The sequence below is a fragment of the Pogoniulus pusillus genome, chromosome 5 (assembly GCF_015220805.1).
Source record: "Pogoniulus pusillus isolate bPogPus1 chromosome 5, bPogPus1.pri, whole genome shotgun sequence".
Classification (NCBI taxonomy): Eukaryota; Metazoa; Chordata; class Aves; order Piciformes; family Lybiidae; genus Pogoniulus; species Pogoniulus pusillus.
The window spans coordinates 29,226,710-29,232,397 of NC_087268.1; the positions used below are offsets into that span (position 1 = coordinate 29,226,710).

A 5,688-nucleotide genomic window follows, 5' to 3' on the forward strand; every position below is an offset into this window, starting at 1 on the left:
TTGCTAGTCTGAAGCACTAGGCAGAGCAGAACACACTGAGGCAGAGCAGAGCATGTCCAAGCAGAGAGCCGAGAGCACATTGCCAGAGCAGAGCACACTGCTTGCAACTTAGCTCCATTTATATTATTTGCCCTAGTGTAATGGCTCTTTTTGCCACAGAGATTCACCAGTCAGAATGGCACTTTGCCAAACTGACCATATTAGGTGAAACCAGGGCTTGCTTACCCTTATTTGGGTAAGATACTCACAAGTGCATAAACACCTGTGGGTACCTGTTTATCACTTTGAGAGGGAACATAATGGCCCAAAATTTTGTTTTCCCCCTGCCCTTGCTTCCCCCATCAGCAGAATAGTGGGGCAAGAGAGGACAGATTTTAGGCCTATTAGCTTTCCAGGACATGAGGTTCTACTGAGATCACACTGATTGGCACCTATGCCACTCAAGGGATACCAGTGGTCCACATTCATCTTTACTCAAGAATGGAATTAATTCATTTATCTATCCAAAAATACATGTTAGAAATTAAATAGAGAGTCTTTCAAATGGAAACTAACAACATGTTTCAAGTCAGATACAAAGCATTTATAACAGCACTTCACCTCCCACTTCTCTAAGTGCAGATTTATCACTAGCATAAAATGAAGATCTTCTTAATAACTGCATTACTTTGCATTGCAGGAGTTAGGATGGAATGAGAGTTGTGAATTCATCAGCTGCAACCAGGGAGCATCTCAGGATGTAAAGAACTGGAGACTTCTACACTGGCAGGAAAATGCTGAGACTGAAAGGCAACAGGAGCAGAGACAGAAATCTTTGCCACTCTACAGAGGAATGTAATCCTGAAGATTTAGGAGTTTGAACAGTGCTTCAAAAACTCAGCTTTACTTGTATCTTTGTGCAAACCTCCGGAGAGTTATGGTCTTTGCAGATGACCAGGTGTTTACCTTTGTGCTTCAACCATCATAAAAATTCTAAGTCACAAAATAGTTTTGCAGCCTTGCTTTTCGTTAATCTGTGTTTATAAACATGAATTAGGTTGAGAAACTGCCACTACCTTTAGTCACATATCAAGGAATTAATAGTGGAGTTGTTTTCACTCATGACATCTTACCAAGAGTAGTGCTGAGAAACTCCCAGTTTCTCAGATACTGCTCCATAGCAATGGCATCCCATTCTTTAACCTTCAGTGCATCATCCCACTGTTAAAAAGAATACAACACAAAGGAGAACCTCTGCCTCAGCCTTTAATTGGATGTTTTTTATAAGAGGAAAACACTGATGCATTTTATCATAATTGTGATAGGAAGAGTGATGATTAATGACTTCAGTTATCAACTTGCAAAGTAATCCTTATTTCTGTGGGTAAACAAGAAAACACTATTTGTTAGTTTTGATGATGGTAGCTTGAGGTAAAAAATAGTTTATCATGTTTTTTCTAAGAATTATGGTGATTAAAACTGTCACACATACTAAGAAGGGAGAAAAATTATCCTAAAATAGGAGAGATGGACAAGAAAAACCTAAGTCTGTCAAAATATCAAGAGGAAGCAGTATTTATTAAGTCATGCCCTGTATGTCTTCTCCCTTGTAGATTTAACAACAAGAATATGGGTAAGCTACTTAGGGAGTATTTGTTGTCTTCATTAATTGTTTAGCAGTTGTTCAGCACACTCAATAAGTAGTGTTTTTCCCTTTCTTTTCCTGTGGGAGCTGGGGTTGTTTAGCCTGGAGAAGAAGAGGCTCAGGGGGAACCTCACTGCTGTCTACAACTACCTGAAGGGAGGCTGTAGCCAGGTGGGGGTTGGTCTCTCCTCCCAGGCAACCAGCAGTAGAACAAGGGGACACAGTCACAAGTTGTGCTGGGGGAGGTCTAGGCTGGATGTGAGGAGGAAGTTCTTTACAGAGAGTGATTTGTCATTGGAATGGGCTGCCCAGGGAGGTGGTGGAGTCACTGTGCCTGGAGGTGTTCAAGAAAAGCCTGGATGAGGCACTTAGTGCCATGGTCTACTTGACTGGATAGGTCTGGGTGCTAGGTTGGACTGGATGATCTTGGAGGTCTCTTCCAACCTGGTTCATTCTATTCTATCTAGTGGACAAGTGGTATAATTAACTACAAGAAGGTTCTCTCTACTCTGCCCTGGGGAGGCCACATTCAGAATATTGTGTCCAGTTCTGGGCCCCTGAGCTCAAGAAGGGCAGGGAACTGCTTGACATCCCAGTGCAGAGACAAAAATTATTAAGGAAATGGAACTTCTTCCTTCTGAGGAGAGCTGGGGCTCTTTGGCTTGGAGAATAGGAGACTGAGGAGTGGCCTCATGCATATTTATAAATAAAGGCTGGGACATAGAATGGGTCAGTTTGGAGGAGACCTCAAAGCTCATCCAGTTCCAACCCCATGCCATAGGCAGGGGCACCTCCCACTAGAACAGGTCACTCAAGGCCTCATCCAACCTGGGCTTCCAGTTCAGCCAACCACTTCAACTCATCATAAGTGAGCAGAAAGCAGCAGCTAAACACAGAAGAGTAAGGAGACGCAGCCAGCACCCGTGGGTGATGTTAGAGCGATCATTGAGTCTCTAGCCTAGCTAACCGGGGGGCCACCAGGCCCCCCGGCCTTTAGATCACCTCCACCAGTCACCCAGTGTGCACCAGGGGCACTCACCAGTCACAGTGGGAGGAGGATCCTCTGCCCAATTGGGCAAGCTTAGGGCTTCTGCCTTTCCTGAGGGGGATTATAAAGGGGAGCAGACAGGGAGGACAAAGTGCTCACACCTGGGGTGGGAGGAGACACCAACAGAAGCCAGGTGCTCTGGGTTTGGGGTAAAAAGGGGAACATTAGATGTAGGGTGGGGAAGGGGCAGGTGTGGTGGAAAAGGAAAAGTGCCTTGCCTCATTAATTGCCCAACTAAAGCAGGTGCCCAGGGAGGTGGTGGAGTTACCATCCCTGGAGGTGTTTGAAAAAAGACTGGATGAGGCACTTAGTGCCATGGTCTAATCGATTGGGTAGGGTTGGACTGGATGATCTTGGAGGTCTCTTCCAACCTGGTTGATTCTGTGATTCTATGATTCTAAGATATTAGTGTAACTACAGGACAATGTCTTCTGACTTAAGAAGCAGCAAGAAAAGTAAGGCAGCTGGAGGCCAGAAAATTGTGCCCCTGTGCTCCCCCAAATGAGACTCAGTAAGGAATAGAGTGTGTTAGGGGGAACCTCACTGCTGTCTACTACTACCTGAAGGGAGGTTGTAGCCAGGTGGGAGTTGGTCTCTTTTCCCTGGCAACCAGGAATAGAACAAGATGACACATTCTCAAAGTGTACCAGGGGAGGTATAGGCTGGATGTTAGGAGGAAGTTCTTGCCAGAGAGAGTGATTTGCCATTGGAATGGGCTGCCCAGGGAGGTGGTGGAGTCACCATCCCTGGAGGTGTTCAAAAAAAGCCTGGATGAGGCACTTAGTGCCATGGTCTAGTTGACTGGCTAGGGCTGGGTGCTAGGTTGGACTGGATGATCTTGGAGGTCTCTTCCAACCTGGTTGATTCTATGATCCTTCCCTTCCCATTTCTTCCTTTTCAGTTTTTATCTTTTTGACTCTCCAAAGGCCTAGTTGTCATCAACCTGGCAGATATCTGAATGTTTGAAAACTTTGCTATGAAGGGTGCCAAGGCGACAGACTTGAACAGGACAGGTCGAGCAAACGTTCACCAGTGAATGCTGTGAGTGCCTGCACAGATGCACAAATGCATGCTTCCAGCCTATCTCTGTGTGAACTGTGGTGGTGAATACATCTGTATTTTGATGCAGTCAAACATTTTCACAAGAAAGTAATCTTACCTTTGTAAACAAAAGAGATTACTCAAGTAAGCTACTATCGAACATTAGATTGCTCTGTACTGCATTTCTTGCCCTAAATAGTCTGGTGGTTGGATTTAGTTCTGCTTATTGTGGAAATAATGGGTTTAATTGATATTAATCTGTATTTTCAAAATGAAAAAACAAACAAACAAACAAACATCCCAAAATCAAACCCAAAACTGCCATAACTGCTAACACAGATTTCAACATCACAGAACCACTTAATCACATAATGTGATTCTGTGATCAGAGTTCCATCTTTATGCAATGATGCAAAGTACCTGCTGTTTTCAGGGCTTGGTAATTGAATGTCTCCAGTCTCAAAGGGCTTCTACTATTTATCAGCTCTCCTCAAGTAAATTTACCTTATTTATGGTAATTTGATATTACGTCTACTCTCCATTTTATTCTGGATCATTTCCAGTTGTCTTCTCCACTACTTCTTTCTCCTTGATCCACAAATTCTGATTTAATCTGCATTCCTTATTTCTTGTCCATACTTCACATAGCTCTTTCACTTCCTCCAATAAACACACTGTGAACCTGTCTGAACTATTTCACAGAATCACAGAATTTCTTACATTGGAAAAGACCTTCACAATCATCAAGTCCAATCATTAGTTTCACACTGACAAGTCCTTGACTAGACCAAATCCCTCAGCACAACATCTAATCACTATGAATCTCTATGGTTGAAAAGGACCACCAGGATCATCCAGTCCAACCTTCATCCCAGCATCCTTCATCATTAGACCATAGCCTCAAGTGCCACATCTACTCTTTTTTTTTAAACATCTCCAGGGATGGCAACTCCACCACCTCCCTGGGCTTGATGTCTTCTGCAGCTTACTGAGAGTGCACTTGGTTCCTCACACAGATCACTGATGAAGATACTAAACTGACTCAAACACTGAGCCATAGAGGACACCACTTGCAACTGTCCACCAGCTGGATTTAACTCTATTCACCACAATTCTTTTGGCCCAGTCATCCAGGCAGTTTCTTGCCTAGCACAGAGTATGTCCATCCAAGTATTTCCATCCCCTTTTTGAAGATTTTAATAACCATGTACTTTCCATTTTTCATCCTTTCCTCCAAGTTCTCATTTTATTGTGCACTAAGAGCATACAATTTGCATTTAGCCCAATCAACACACGCTTTCTTTCCAACAGCAGTCACAGTGGCATCTCAAGGATGGTCTTATATCAACTATGGTAGTAGGATTTACTTTACTAAACAAGATTAGGAATTCTTTTAATGGGCTAAAACCACATCACAGCCCTTTTGGTTTAGTGGGTTTGCCAGGTGAATTTGCTAATGAAAACTCTCATAATAAATCTATGCCCTGGTGGAATGTCCTCTTTCAATTCTGGTCAGTAAAAATTCCATCAGACAAGAGCTCTCCACAAGTTAAAATATCACATGGGTCTTTGGGTAAAATTCTAGGGAGAAGTCAATAGCTTTCAGTTGAAAAGTTTGAGTTTGCACTATAACTGATAGTCTCAACTCTCTGAAAGAAAGTGGAAAAAATGAGGTGGAGAGAATAGACTGTAAAATATTTAAACTTTCAACCGGAAAGCCTCGACACATTTCATTTGGGGCATGGAAGCAGTTAGCAGAGGTGCACTTGCTGGAAGGTCCCCTCATCATATTTTCCCTTCTATTTTATGAGCACTTTATTACTTCAACAGTAGGTCAGACCCTAATAGAAAAACATAGGAAAGTTGTCTGTTGGAAACTGAAGGATATGCACACCGTAGAATTAATTTACAGATGTTCAGTGCCTTGGTAGCAGTGGCCTAGTGGTGCTAACTATGAATACAAGGGCTATGTTCA

General features: G+C 43.1%; 1 long non-coding RNA gene across 1 annotated transcript; it reads right to left on the reverse strand.

Annotated features, from left to right (window-relative positions):
- Positions 1–469: 469 nt before the first annotated feature.
- LOC135175695 (uncharacterized) lies at positions 470–1,355 on the reverse strand. Its single transcript, XR_010302439.1, has 2 exons — positions 1,113–1,355; positions 470–782 (listed from the first exon to the last, which is right to left on the reverse strand). It is a non-coding gene; the product is annotated as an uncharacterized LOC135175695 (long non-coding RNA).
- Between the last annotated feature and the right edge of the window lie 4,333 nt (positions 1,356–5,688).